At 36.1% G+C, this 16,160-nt stretch overlaps 1 protein-coding gene across 9 annotated transcripts in view; it reads left to right on the top strand.

Annotated features, from left to right (window-relative positions):
• LOC143233915 (uncharacterized) overlaps positions 1–16,160 on the top strand; it is a 123,057-nt gene that overhangs the window by 55,743 nt on the left and 51,154 nt on the right. For 6 of the 9 annotated variants that reach the window (XM_076470804.1, XM_076470800.1, XM_076470799.1 and 3 more), the window contains one exon: positions 7,826–7,937. The exons of the other annotated variants lie outside the window; for them this stretch is intronic. The gene's annotated coding sequence lies outside the window, so the exon portion shown is untranslated. The remainder of the gene's footprint in view (positions 1–7,825; positions 7,938–16,160) is intronic. 9 annotated transcript variants of the gene reach the window in all.

Here is a 16,160-nt window from a genome sequence, read left to right as displayed (position 1 = left end):
ATGGTAATTGAAACTCTACTTTGGAAACCGTAACAAGCTGTTTCGCTTTATGTCGTTAACTTATTTACCCCACCGACAACGAGGCGCAGATGGCCTAGTTGCTTTGCGCCTTAAAACACCAAACCAATCCAAACACCAATCCACAACGTAGACAGCTGTATTCTGACCGTCTGGAAATAGCTTCTGAGAAAGTGACCAAACGATTGTCAGTATGTGTTTTCAACCCAGGTACTTTAACACAAAACTGTTCACAAGGGTGGGGGGTGGAACAACTCTGCGTAGCTGACTTGATGTGGTTTCATCGACCAACTTCATAATACCTTCACAGATGTACAAATTATTTCTGTTATCGTACTGTAAAATATGATTAAGATACTAGTTGTAGGAAATACCTGTGACTGTTTGACAACCTGTGTTTCATATAGATGAGCCTTTACAGCCTCTACAGGTTGAATAATAATGATTTGATCTAAAAATACCATCATCATCTTGCACTTACACTGATGATTCTTCATCCTATTGCTACTCTTATTACTGACTAAACAAGAAACGATTATTCCTGTTATTTTCTGTGATGCTTTTAGAAATCAGGGACCAAGTAACTGCAAGTCCTTGGACTTAGGACTTTCAATAAATGTTCCTTTATCTCCTGTTGGCCCGGCATTGCCAGGTGGTTAAGGCGCTTGACTCGCAATTTCAGGGTCGCAGGCTTGAATTACCGTTATACAAAACAAGCTCGCCCTTTCAGCTGTGAGGGCGTTATTATGTTCAGTCAATCCCACTATTCGTTAATAAAAGAGTATCTAAGAGTTGGTGGTGGGTGATTATGACTAACTGCTTTCCTAATGCTAAATTAAGGACGGCTGGCGCAGATAGCACTCGTGCAGCTTTGCGCAAAATTCAAAAGCAAACAGTGAAACCTTTAATACATGCAAAATCTCTGTTTTCATTCTCTTCTTTTGTCTCCTTTATATTTGCTCAAAATAAACAAGAAAAGTTTTAATAATCTGTACATTTAAAGGTCGTTATATTTTTAATCAAACACTTTGCCGTAAAATATCGATACGGTAATCGTGATGAACCATAATTATTAATTAAAAATTCAGTCTTGCAATATTTCTGATGCAGAGTAATAGTACAGGCTTCATTTTCAGAACCTACATGAGAAAAATTAAACATAAAATTATGGATTTTTTAATGGAAATTTTACAGATTTGTTTAAAGATCACATTTATTGTTAGTCAAATAGTAATGACACACACACACACACACACACACACATTTAACACCATAGTTTGGTTTCTGAAACCACAATTTGTTCTATATTTTTAGCACAGAAACTTTCGAAATAATCCACTGAAAGGCATGGTTATTGTTTAAAACACCTACATTTGTGACTGTTTTTTTAAACTTTATTAATAATTTTTATAATAAACAAAAAGGATTGTTTGTTTGTTTTTAAAATTTCGCGCAAAGCTACACGAGGGCTATCTGCACGAGCCGTTCCTAATTTAGCAGTGTAAGACTAGAGGGAAGGCAGCTAGTCATTACCACCCACCGCCAACTCTTGGGATACTCTTTAACCAACGAATAGTGGGATTGACCGTACATTATAACGCCCCCACGGCTGAAAGGGCGAGCATGTTTGGCGTGACGGGGATGCGAACCCGCGACCCTCAGATTACGAGTCGCATGCCTTAACACGCTTGGCCATGCCGGGCCCAATATTAGAGGAAAGGCAGCTAGTCATCACTGTCCACCGCCAACTCTTGGGTTACTCTCTTACCAACTAATAGTGGGATTGACCGTGACTTTATAACGCACGCGTGGTTGGGAGGCTTGCATGTTTGGTGTGACGGGGATTTGAACACGAGACATGTAGTAATGCCACAGCACTATCAATAGAGTTCCATCATGTAAAAGATGTAGTTAGGAAATCTTCCAAATAGGAAACGAATACCTAATTTTAGTATTTGTCTTAACTTTCTTTATGAATATCATATTTATATGTATCAGAAGTTCAGTGCTATAGTGAATATGTATAGGAGATATATTTGTCTTGGCAGTGTACGTTAAGCATTCACGACACTGCTAGCTACCAGAATGCTATTTTACGACAAAAACATTTTTGAAAAACATTTAACCAATGATTCATGATTGATGCATAAGCTATGCTATATGGATAGAAAAATATTCATTCTTCAGTATATATTATTTATGTTGAAACCGTAGTGTTTGAAATTCATTTTAAATAACTTAGAAAATGAACCAGATACTTTCAGTGACAAATAAAACAAATAAGAAACTGTTAATTACGCGTTTTGATAATTCTCTAATGTGTGAAAGTAGTTTTTTAATCTACATTCTAAAATAGGCACACTTGCTATATGTAATAATAAAGTAGTTTTTATCAATATGAAATTATCATATAGGTTGTAGCTTACTGTTAGTTTATACTCGTAATCAGATCAAGGTAATTTACTGTCATTATGAAACTAAGCCTATACATAAATGCGTGATTACAGAAGATCAAAATAACCTCATTATTTGGCCAAACTTGGAAACCAGGTCTTTGTATTTTCATTATGCATTTTTTTTTATCTAAAAATAAATATTTTATCTGAATTGCAAGTAATGTAACTTCCCAAGAAGAACATAATATATTCGTGTGTCTTGTTGTGTGTAATTATTATGTTACTTAACGTTGGTAACAAATGTACCCAAGCGGCTGAAAGGCTGTAATTATTATTATTATTTTTCTATTTTTCTGATCCTCCATTAATTGCAACGTGCAGGGAAGTAGTAGTAACGTCACGTAGCGACAAAATAAAGTAACTACCCCGTATCTTGTGTGCATGAGAAACATGAGTTTACCACTAATTTGTCGATGTAGACACCATTATAAATGTAAATTACATCTTTACGTTCCACAATCTAATTATTTAATTTCTCAATGACTAAAATATAAGACTGAACTGTATTCATCTGAATTTATTTGCTTGTGTTAATAAGCGCATTATAAGCCCTCAGAATTACCGATGAGCCACCAAGGAGATGGGGAATGACTCGTTTGAACAGCACCAGGTTTTTGTGTGCGGAGGTTTATAATGAGGCACATTCAATTTTAGTTTAGTTAATAAAAAAAACATATTGGGATAAAAAGTATCGAATTGATCAAATACAACAGTTCTATATAATACATTAAAATAATAGTAAACGCTTTGGGGTATTGCGTCCTAGTGGTAAGTCTCAGGGCGTATAATGCTAAATATCGGGTTTCGATACTCGTCGTGAGCACCAGCACAGTTAACTTATTGTATAGCTTTGTACTTAACAACAAGTACTTGGAGTTAAAAGCTAACAAACACACGTAACGTCAGTACTGTAAGTGTTGTTGTTTTGAATTAAGCACAAAGTTACATAATGGGCTATCTGTGCTCTGCCCACCACGGGTATCGAAACCCGGTTTTTAGAGTTATAAGTCCGCAGACATACCGCTGAGCCACTGGGGGGCTACTGTAAGTGAAATGACACCGTATAAAGGAAGTAAACTTACGTATGTATGCGAACCGTTGATGCTTACATGAATGTGTACATATACATGCAGATAGCAGGTGGTCTGTTTGCGAACATTATGTTGCAGTGATAAATAATGAAAATACATATATATAGGCACTTATACACTGGGTCATACGCAGAGATGCTAAGTTTTATGTACATATAATGCATATGTGCATTGCATTCATCTTATACGTATGGCGTTTACGTGTGCACAGTTGCAACTTTAATAAGAGCAAATATTAAAGGGACCGTGGACATTTATTATCTATGTGCTGGCAAGTGACGTCACTCTCAAATACATTAAGGCCCTATGGTTTAACTGCGTCGCATGTGGCGTATTAGCATTGATCAGGGTCCGGGAATAGGCTGCAGGATTTTATGTATTTAAATATTATATGAAATACCTGTTTGGATAAGTGAGGAGCAGGCTGCTGCAGAGTATTTCGTAATCAATAAACTACTGTTTTCAGGGTTATCATAAATGTCTTTCTTAGTTTGTAGATGTTTTATTATAATATGTATGTTTTCGTAGGAGGAGAAAGACATGACAATATATGTCGTTTAAAAACTCGAATAACACATAGGTTCAAGAAGTCTTGGTAGAAATTAATAAAAACCACATTTTATACATGTTGTTTAGGGTACAGCTAACGTGAAATAAAAATATTCATCTTAAAAGTTATTTTTATTTGAAATGTTTTTCTTTATGACTTTTGTTATGAATTTTGCGCAAAGCTACACGAGGACGATCTGAACTAGCCATCCTTAATATAGTAGTGTAAGACTAGAAGGAAGACAGCTAGTCCTCACCACCTACCAGCAACTCTTGGGCTCATTTTTTACCAGCGAATAGTGCGATTGACCATAACATTATAACGCCCCCACGGCTGAAAGGGCGGGCATGTTTCGTATGACGGGAATTCGAACCCGCAACCCTCAGATTACGAGTCGAGCACCTTAACCACCTTTTTTGAAATGATTTAGCTTTCTATTGGTCTATTGACTTGAGCTCCGAGGTTTTGTTTCTACAAGTTGTTCTAGTGTGTCAGAAAAGAAAAAAAAGAAACTAATATTTCACCGTGTTTAGGCATACTTCATTAAGTACAATTAATATTTCACCGTGTTTAGGCATACTTCATTAAGTACAATTAATATTTCACCGTGTTTAGGCATACTTCATTAAGTGCTGTACAATTAATATTTCGTGTGTGTGCGTGTGTCACGATGAAAGTAAAATTAGTTATTAATTATCATTATTATTATTGCATATAAAATAATTAAACATGAAAAAATAATTAAACATGAAAAAGAAGAATTTGGTTATTTAGGTTGTACACAACTCTATTTGTGTAATTCATCACATGTCACGAGCCGACCAGGAAACAGATAACACTCACAACTGGATATTGAGTAGAATCAAACTCAAGTTCAGTTGCATTGAGCGGATTTCGGTTGAATTCTCGTTGTTTGTTTTGGTTTTTTTAATTTTGTGCAAAGCTACACGAGGGCTATCTGCGCTAGCCGTCCCTAATTTTGCAGTGTAAGACTAGAGGGAAGGCAGCTAGTCATCACCACCCACTTTTGGGCTACTCTTTTACCAACGAATAGTGGGATTGACCGTCACTTTATAACGCACTTACGGCTGAAAGAGCAAGCATGTTTGGTGTGAAGGGGATTCGAACCCATGATTCTCAGATTAAGAGTCGAGTGCCTTAACTACCTGATCATGCCGGGCCAGTTTTCGTAGTAACGTGAATAGTCGAATGTTTGTTATTAGAGAAATGCAATCTTCCTTACAAGGATGCAGTCATGAAGCAGTATTGGGAGCACTCCAAACTTTGTACCAAGGTTGAACATGAATGTCTTCCAGATTTAAGAAGATCAGTATATACTGCTCTGAGTACCTCACATCTTAGATCATTGGAAAATCAACATTCTAACAAAAGCAAACCAATCATTTGTGATAGTTTTTATACCTTTAGCTTGAATTTTCATTATTTTATCATTTTCTACCACGCTATTTAAAGGCGCGGTATGGCCAGGTGGTTAAGGCTTTTGACAATGTGAGAGACACTGGTTCGAATCCCCGTCGCACCAAACGTGCTTGTCATTTTAACCGTGAGGGCGTTATTATGTGATAGTCGATACCAATATTAGTTGCTTAAAGAGTAACCCAAGAGTTGGCAGCGGGTAGTAATGACTAACTGCCTTCTCTCTAGTCTTACACTACTAAATTAAGGACGGCTAGTGGAGATTGTCTTCGTGAAGCTTTGCGCGAAATTCAAAACAAACTACCATGTTATCAAGCTAAACTTTTCTGAGAACATTAATGGTAAGATCGATAAATGGTGGACTATCTGAAGAAAAAAAAACGCGATCGGACAAACAAAGTTCACTTACGTAGCTTCATTTAATAAAACAATACGTAAACAATAGAATAATTGATGCTTGTAATAGAGTACAAAGTATGAAACCGTTATGAGCATTCAGTGTTTGACACTGTTTTACGAATTAAAACAAAGGAACACACAAAAACGAAGAACAAAACCGCTAGTAAAGAAGAAAAGTAGCTAAAAGATGTTTGTAACAGTTTACCAAACGTACGGAAGCTAATTCATTGCAAAGTAAAGTAAATATATAGTTGTAATGAAGGTCTGGATGCGTGTTCATAAAATGATATGCATATGATTTTGAACGAACAGTGCATAAATATTTTAGATCTAAATGAGTCGAGAAAACCCGTAGAAATGAAATGGTATCTCTTGTTTTTTGTTGTTTTTAAAGGAAATTACACGTGGGTTACGTGTTATTTGTGTGAAATACTTTGCAATTAAAAAAGATTTAAAGCTGAAATCGAAAGTAGTTGTTACGTAATTGCAACGACGTTATGCGTTTTTTTGCGATATTTTTTGCATTAAAAAGATTGACTAAGGTAAAAAAAATAGGTAAAATGACTGTAAATGGAAAAGCAATTATGAAATCCGGACTTTTCTGGCAAAGACCTTTCAAACAAGATTTGTAACGTTTGATTGGGAAATTTGCGAGAAACATACGGTCAGATAAATGCAAGACTATTATTTATATAGATCTTGTTAAGTCAAGAGTTTTTGTATTGTTTTATTGTAATAGAACAGATATTATGGCACACAAGCAGGCGCCAGAAAAACCCTCGGTTTGACACGTGTCTGACGCGAAAATCTATATTGAAACCTTATCGTCACGCATAAATGGTTCATAATACCGACCAAGTCATTTTCATCTGATCACTATGAAGGTTCTAGTTTTAGAATATGCAAACATATGTCTGTTAAACTCGAATTGTGTTTATACTACTCAAAATTGGAGCACCTGATCAGGCGCTACCTAATCCGTTATAGGTGGCGCTACAAACAAAAGTAACATTCTGCATATTTATTTTCAGACGCCTTGCAGTGATATAAAAAGATATAAAACATTATTTTGAAATTGATGTTATAAAAATATTACTCTAAATGAATGTTATTTTTACTTCTAGTCCTCCAGATATTTTTTACATTTGCAGGATGAAGACCAAATACAGCACTGTTTGATTTGAATCAATAACAATTGGCAACAGTTAGTGACTGACACACGAACACTTAGCTTTTTTGGGGGAGTTTACTGATCTACGATGGAAGTTGTCGATGGTGAACTTAAAATCTATCGTTAACGCTTCCACGAAGCGCCTGTTTCCTAACGGTAATGGCCAAGCGTGTTAAGGCGTGCGACTCGTAATCTGAGAGTCGCGGGTTCGCATCCCCGTCACGCCAAACATGCTCGCCCTTTTAGCCGTGGGGGCGTTATAATGTGACGGTCAATCCCACTTTTCGTTGGTAAAAGAGTAGCCCAAGAGTTGGCGGTAGGTGGTGATGACTAGCTGCCTTCCCTCTAGTCTTACACTGCTAAATTAGGGACGGCTAGCACAGATAGCCCTCGGGTAGCTTTGTGCGATATTCCAAACAAACAAACAAACAAACCTAACGGTAAACCTCATTGACCACGAGAATATTCGAGGCTTTGAAGTTGAAAGTAGTGTGTGTGTGTGTTTGTTTTTCTTACAGTAAAACCACATCAGGCTATCTGCTGAGTCTATCGAGGGGAATCGAACCCCTTATTTTAGCATTGTAGATCCTTAGACTTACCGCTGTATAAGCGGGAGACATTTAAAAGTAGAACCTCAGGTAGAAAATCTTTGTAAAAGATTACGTATGACAAATTTACCAACAGTTTTTTTGTTTTTTTTTAGGTAATAGGATACTGAAAGTAGAGAAAATAACGAAAGAAAATGTTGCATACGTCTTTCATCATCTTTTTGATTTAAAATCATTTCAAGCATCCATGCAGCCTCGAAACTTCAGGTAAAATATAGCCAGAAATATTGTAAACTGTTCTTGGTATTTTAGTCCTAAATTTATTTATTTATTGTTTGTTTGTTTTTGCATTTCGCGCAAAGGGCTATCTGTGTAGCCGTCCCTAATTTAGTAGTGTAAGACAAGAGGGAAGGCAGCTAGTCATTACCCCCCAATGCCAACTCTTGGGCTACTCTTTTACCAACGAATAGTGGGATTGACCGTAACGTTATAACGCCCCCACGGCTAAAAGGGCTAGCATGTTTGGCGCAACGGAGATGGAACCCGCGACCCTCAGATTAGGAGTCGCACGCCTTAACACGCTTGGCCATGCCTGTTTATTTATTAGTTTTAAAATCACATACAAACTGTCACAAGAAAGACAATTTAATTCGTGTCTTGTTATCAAAGAACCCTAACATCGGGAGCATCATATGTTTGGAAGTCATATTTACAATATTCTCATTTGCAAGTGTAAGATTTGATAGGTGTGATGTTTGCTTGAAAACACATAACTTAACACTTATTAAAATAACTAGATAATTGTAAGTTATCATGCCCTCATTATTGTTTTGCATGTTCTGTTGTTAATAAATTGTTCAATTTAAATTCTAAAGGACTTTAGCTCCGGCTTTTCTACCTCCAATAATTTCCTCAAAGCACATCTAGTAATAATGCCCAGTTTGGTTCGATTTAAATACCCTGTCTTCTTTCCACTTTTTAAATGACAAGGAAAATTCCCAAATTCAACAACCCTGCCTTTTTATATTTACATGATATGTTGTACATTGAATGTTGTTACATTCAATAGTTGTAATAGTAATATTCTAATAACTAGTAAAACTAGGGGAACGAGAAGTACAAAATGGGAAAATATATACCTGTGCTGATAAACTTAATATTTTCGCTTTAGGCTTAGAAGTATATACAATAACAATAAATCTGGAAATCTAAATGTAAGAAACCTGAACTAATTTTTGTAAAAATATTGTGAAGTGTTTACCCCATATTTTTAACGGTAAATACGTAAATAAAATACTCATCCATGTGAAACTCAATCGGTGTATTGAGTGAATTATCTATCTAAGGTTTTGTATTTGTCAAGTAAATGGCTGACCACTATTTATTTGATAATTACTTCGTTTTTATTTTCTATGCTCCTTTTCTTTAGTACTTACACAGTATAAAATGTAAGTTGTGAAGCATTTGCTTATTTTGGCACCTCATAAAACTATTAATGCCACTCGTGTACGCTAAACCGTCAGGTGGGTTAAGGCGTGCGACTCGTAATCTGAGGGTCGCAGGTTCGCATCCCCGTCGCACCAAACATGGTCGCCTTTTCAGCCGTGGGGGCGTTATAATGTTACGGTCAATTCCACTATTCGTTGGTAAAAGAGTAGCCCAAAAGTTGGCGGTGGTTGGTGATGACTAGCTGCCTTCCCTCTAGTCTTACACTGCTAAATGAGGGACGGCTAGCGCAGATAGCTCTCGAGTAGCTTTGCGCGAAATTCAGAAACATACAAACAAAATATTTACCAGCATAAAAAGAAACAAATAAATCGTCAGTGTCATGTTTTGGTTTGTCCTGATCTGTAGATTTATCTAGTAAGACAATTGTTGTTAACTTTAACAAAGAACACATAGTTCAAACCGTCTTGTTAACTAGATGTCTACATCATACATATTTGCAGTTTCGTCTAGCAATTGTATAATGAGAGTGTTTATATTGTTGCTGTGTATAAAAGTGTCATCTATGGTCGAGAACACTGTGTGATCAAACACAAAACGGCACAGTTCAGTATTCATTCGATGAGTTTACAGCTCAAATTTCACAGCTGTTATACAGTTGCAGTAGTTTTTATTTACCTTTAATATACACTCATTTATAGGAATGAGATATGGTAATTCTTTTGAAAATAGTCAAGGTATGTAACTCCTCTCTGACAAAATTTCGTCTTTCATTAAATATTCTTTGGAACGGTTCCTGGTCACACATCATAGAAAGCAACATTTATGTGCAGTGATAGTACCGTTAATAGAAATTCAATAACCACAGTTGCGTCTCAGTGACTTTCTCTCAAGTTTTCTCTATACCATTCTCTGCCTGAGATACAAACATTGAACTATGTGTACTAATTTTATGCTTCTGTCTATTACAACCCTCACTGTAATTAATTAACCAGAGAAACTTTGTGAAATTACCCAATTTCTGTGTAAAATGCATGCAGAACAATACCAGTAAATAGTAAAATTAGTTGCAGAATTAATGGTACCTTTATTTTTGTACGTATGGTTCGTATGTTAGTAGAGATCCTGTATCAATAAAATCGAGAACAGGCAGACAATGTAGTGCATAAACATTTTTTTTTTAATGTTTAAATAGTCATTGATAATTTGTACGGAACCAATTGGTTATTTTACATTAAAACTCGTCTTTCGAGGATTATATACGACATCAGTATATGCGAGTAAAAACTTCATTTACGTTTTGATGGACGTGCTCCCATGAATGGCTGAAGTTTGCGAAGATTGTGTGGTTTGAACATCATAAAGCAGTGTGTGCTGTACGAGGTCTGTTCAAAAAATACGCGGACTGACGTCATAAAACAAAATGTACTTTATTTAGAAGTTACAGGTCTGGGACCCTTTCAAAGTACTCTCCTCCCCAACGCACACACGTATCCCAACGGTGTTTCCACTTGTTGAAACAGTCCTGGTACGCCTCTATTGTAATGTCCTCCAGCTTCTTCGTTGCATTTGCCTTAATCTCGGGAATCGTCTCAAATCTTCTTTTCAAGGGTCTTTTGAGTTTGGGGAACAAGAAAAAATCGCAAGGAGCAAGGTCAGGTGAGTAGGGGGTGGGAAAGAACAGTGATCGAGTGTTTGGCCAAAAACTCACGAGTTCTGAGGCACAAATTTCGCACCAACGCGGTGCATCTTCAATTTTTCGGTCAAAATCTCGTAACAAGATCCAACTGATATCCCACACTCTTCAGCAAGCTCCCTGACAGTCAGACGTCGATTTGCCCGCACCAGGTTGTTGATTTTGTCGACGTGTGGGTCGTCAGTTGACGTGGAAGGATGTCCAGTACGCTCATCATTTTCAATGGACTGTCGACCATCCTTAAAACGTTCATGCCACTTGAAACATGCCGTACGCTTCATAGCAACATCACCGTAAGCCGTGTTAAGCATAGCAAAAGTTTCAGTCGCAGATTTTCCAAGTTTAACACAAATTTTCACAGCAAGTCGTTGCTCCTTCAGGTCATTCATTCTGAAATCCGCCAAACGAAAAAATTGCACTTCACTTAAAACCGCGTAGCTAATACACAAATGGAGATATCTGCAATCGGGAAATGGCGTCGTAATTAGCTGATCTGTGTGAACCTAGCGACACCAAGCGGATTCCCCTGGAACCAACTGGAGCCGAGCAATTCAAACAGTCCGCGTATTTTTTAATAGACCTCGTATGTGTCCCAGGTGTATTTAATTCGGCTGGTCAATGTATGTAGTGCTATTCTTTTTAAGATGCAAGTGTCATCTTGCACCTTGTAGTGTTGCAGTAGCATTCGAATAGATCAATAGCTTCATAATAGTCTTCACAGTAGTCTCTAGAGCTTCGTCTCTATATTTCTGGCCAGTTCTTGTACGTCCTTAAATGGTGTTCAGGCCAATACAGACAAGCAAGTTGCTGCCAGTCCATACCAAGACTGAAACAGTCTTAAAGGTAATCTGTTGGACAAAGTAACGTTTCCTAGACGACCTTCACACTTTCATATGCTCGTCGTTTTTTAAAAAGTAAAACCTATACTCGTTTTTCAGTAATTCGGGGCTCCACTAGTTTACTGCATGTACATTCGTCATGCTCACCAACCCAAGATATTCGGCTTATTTACTGCCTTATGGTCAAAAGTAGGTATGAAGTTGAGCTGCTGCTGTGTAAATTAGCTTTGTTCAGGAACTGTCTGATTGTGTATCTTGAAATATGCTGCTTCCCAGCTGAAATTTTTATTGGAGGCCTGTGTTAGTCAAAATTCTTTACTACCTATCAGTTTTTGTCGGTACTGATTCTTATTCTAAGCTTTCTTTACACTCCACCAATAGCCAGATTACTTCTTGGGTCCATTGATCATACTTTGGGAGACACTAAGTGAAAATTTCACATTGTGTTAGTAAGAATTCGCCTTCAAGGTTGCTGTTAATGTTTTGAATAATTGTTTCGCTGAAGTGCTCACGCTGAGACATAGCCGATGGATTTTTCCCTACAGTGCTTTACGGTTTGTAGGTTCAAACCGCCTCTGAAGAACAGTATTACCTAATGATCAGTTCTCTTGGGGTCAGCCTTATATAGCGCATTATTTCACATGGTCCATTTCCACATGATTAGCATTTTATGTCACCACGAAGTTCATTGATAGTTGCAAATGATATTTAGTGAAATATGAAAGGTTGTCAAAGATACAGCGCATGTGCTGTCCATTTGGGGGATGACTGTCTATTCTTAGAATTTTGTGAAGGAGAGTTAAACAAAACTTTTCACATTGGTCCAGATCATTTTTTGGACACTTCCATATTTGTCAAAATGTCTTTCCCTTTTAATTTTCGTTGTTGTATGAAACAATGCAAAAATATATGCATATTCTTCTTTGGATTCTCAAACTGTTACATAGCTTTTATATGTTATAGTACTTAAACTGTTAATCAGTTTCAGTAACCAAGAGAAAACTTAGGTATTTGAATAACCTACTCTCAAAAAAAGAAAAAAAAGTATGTGAATATTATAGATTGCTGGAAGATTTAAAATAAACTATTGTTTGTTTATTGTAAAGCACAAACCTACACAGTAGACTATATGTGCTTTGCCTATCGCTGGTATCGAAACATGATTTTTAGTGGGATAAGCCTACTGAGTTATCACTGACCCACCAAAGAGCTTAATATAAGAATCTAATTCTTAATTAGAAGTCGTATAAAACTAATTAGTTTGTTGTTATAGTTGCAACGCATTTGAATGTTTTAGCTGATTCATTCATTTTTATAACAAATAAAAATTTGGAGTTGAATTTTATGTGGTGTACATGTGAAACAACAAATACATAGAAATAATGTGTCACACGCTTCACGTGACGTAAATTCAGTTTATCTGATGATTCCTTTCGCTTATTTGGTTGTTTTAGAGCAACAACACATTGAGCCACATGCTGTGTTCTCTTCAAAAAATCGAACCTTGAATTTTAGCGTTTTAGGTTAGTAGACCTACCACTGTCCCAGCGGGGTTGTTTTTTATATTTAAAGGCGCGTGTTGTAAAATTGTGAAAAAATAAAGCTTTCTATACACATTGAAATTTATAGAAGGAAAGTATTCTGCTGTAATTAAATAATAAGAATGTTCACGATTATATCGCTTCATTTAAGAAATCCAGCACTTCTGTGAAAGGATAATATTTGTAACTTCTCTCTAGAGGAGAGAGTCTAGAAACCTGAAATTTTGCATCCATGATAAATGGATCTTGAGGGCATGCACCTGAGTACTGTTACTTATGTAACAGTATGCGCGCATGGAATTTTTTTAAATGAGGCAAGCTAGCGAAAATCATATAGCAAAGATCTGGTTCCTTATATAACAACTTCTGATGTATAGAAAAGCCAGTTCCAGCAATGATTTTTTATGTCATGTTGCTTAGCAAAAAAATATATAGGTTATACCTTTATGCTAAAATGGGTTCAGAATACAAACATTATCAACCTGATAACCCGAGCGTAACCGGGTACTTTCACTAGTGTGCTTATGATTGTTATTTTCAGAATACCTTATTGAATCCTTATGCACGAGTAAATATGAAAAAAAGGCCTTACAGTTTTTTCGAAAACTCTGAAGTCAAGTGTATGTGCCAAGAAAAACATATATAAAGATTTGAAGAAGAAATGTGTAATGGAACAATGATGTGCAATCGTGAATAAAAAATTTATTTAGTGTGTTTTACCAGGCTATTTTTATCCTCTCATGTAATTAAAGGAGTTGAGTATAATCAAAAACTGTGCCATGAGGGGAGCTTCGTGAAGAAAAGCAGATTCTAGAAGCTGTTGTGTCATTACCGTGTAAATTTTAAGACCCAGCCTCCAAAAACAAGAGTATACAATAAATAGAATAATGTAACAATAAAAAGAACCTGTTAAATCAGAATTCGGTTTATTATATCGAGCCCCGGTTTTTAGCGCTATAAGCCCCAGCCAGCCTTACTACCGAGCCTTTTTAAGAGGAGGGGAAGGGGCTGTCGAATGGGTAAAATATAACGTGGAATGATGGATGATTAAGGCACAACCCCACTGGAACTGATCAGTGAATAATAAAATCCAGCTATACTTATAATACTGTTTCAAGTACAACAGTATATAAGTATAGCTGGATTTTATAGTAGAAATGGGCCAGATGTACAAAACAAATTAAAATATCAACACTCTGCAAAAAACATGTAAACAACACTATAGAAGCACTTTACACATATTGTTGCGTAGTAAACAAATCAATTACAGAGTAATAAGGCAAAACACTTAAGAAAGTCGGTAAAGTAATAACAAAAGTTTCACAAAATTACAAATTTGTCAGTCTGACTATCTGTCTTACAAACGTTATTGGTAAGACATAGCATTCTTCTGCTTTAACCTTCATTTTTGCTGTAGGCTGGCGGAACAATATTAAATGGAAAATGAACGGGCGATCTCTATTATGAATCACTATCGTTGTTCATGATACTTTGTACATATTTGTACTAAGATATCAAAATAATTCTAAATTAAATTACCTGACTTGAGGAGGAGTTTCCAAGAAATCTGAAATTGCGTTAAACTTTATTCTACACACAAATAACTCTACATCTTTTTTAGTTTTACGCGCAAGAAGGAAAACAAACTCATAAATATATGCTATCAAGAATACTTTAAACATTTAGATATGAATTATAAGATTACCTGACGATTACACACCAGTAATATAATTCTCGTCGTCTATAATTTTGCGTTTGAACGTTTTCAAAATCCTACATAGTGAATGGCCACGAAAACTTTGTAATAATTTTCGGGAGGAGTGAAAACGTTCCATATTGCTAATTAAAACAACGAATGCATTGATTTCACAGTTGTAAACCTTCTCTCAAGTTTAATAAGTATTGAATATTTTTTTCCATATTTCGAGAGTCAGCTTTCTACCTAACTCGAGGAAGGTGTTCCCACTTTTAAAACGCTTCTCACTAAATCTGCATCTACAATTCTCTTCTTTTAACGTTTTCAAAGACACAAAACTATAAATCTACCCAAGAAAATTAAGAAAGAAAACAGGTTCTTTCAGGTAAGATATTACATTGGAAAACACATATGAAATGTTTAAATATTTTTATTTGTTTTGTGACTATTTAATTTTCTCTAATTTCGAACGCATGGTCCTAATTTTGGTTTTAAAATACTATATCTACATAAGCCATGTGCTTTATAGTAAAATAATAATAATATTGAAAGCTTTGTTTGTTGGTTGTGAAGCACGAACCACCTGTGCTATTCTCACCACGCGTATCGAAATCCGGTTTTTAGCTCTATAAGCCCCAGCCAGACTTACCGTCGAGCCTTTCTAGGAGAAGGGGAAGGGGCTGTCGAATGTGTAAAATATAACGTGGAATGATGGATGATTAAGGCACAACCCCACTGGAACTGATCAGTGAATAGTAATAATAATAATTATGTCGTTACATATTTCATCATTACTCGTCGGTATTATTTTGTGTTATGCTAAGTTAACCTTAGAGAGGATATGCTTGAAAAGTATTGAGGAACTGACGTCGACGTAACTAAATAATCAGTGGCATATTTAGGTAGGGGCACATTGATAATTTTATTCTATGTAAAATTACATGGGATGTAGGGCCCACAAAAATTATAAGTTCCTGGGGCCATACACCCTGTAAATAATTCTACATAATAAATGGATTATTTATGTCTAAAAGGAGTCACTGATCAGCTCATGAAATGGTAAACAAGTGGAAACTAGTGGTTCTGTGTGAAAAAGAACGCCTACATCCTACCCTGAGAAAGAAAGACCACTTTAATAAAACCAAAAACAACCGGTACCCTTACACCGGCCGAAATCTTCAGTACTTGTCAAGGTTGATAAAGTATATCATTCATCTCTGTTACATATAAAACATAACATTTGGAATTAGACGTTTATAGTAACAAATAGAA

This window comes from Tachypleus tridentatus, chromosome 12 (assembly GCF_004210375.1).
Source record: "Tachypleus tridentatus isolate NWPU-2018 chromosome 12, ASM421037v1, whole genome shotgun sequence".
Classification (NCBI taxonomy): Eukaryota; Metazoa; Arthropoda; class Merostomata; order Xiphosura; family Limulidae; genus Tachypleus; species Tachypleus tridentatus.
This window is presented reverse-complemented; position numbering and strand designations above follow the sequence as displayed.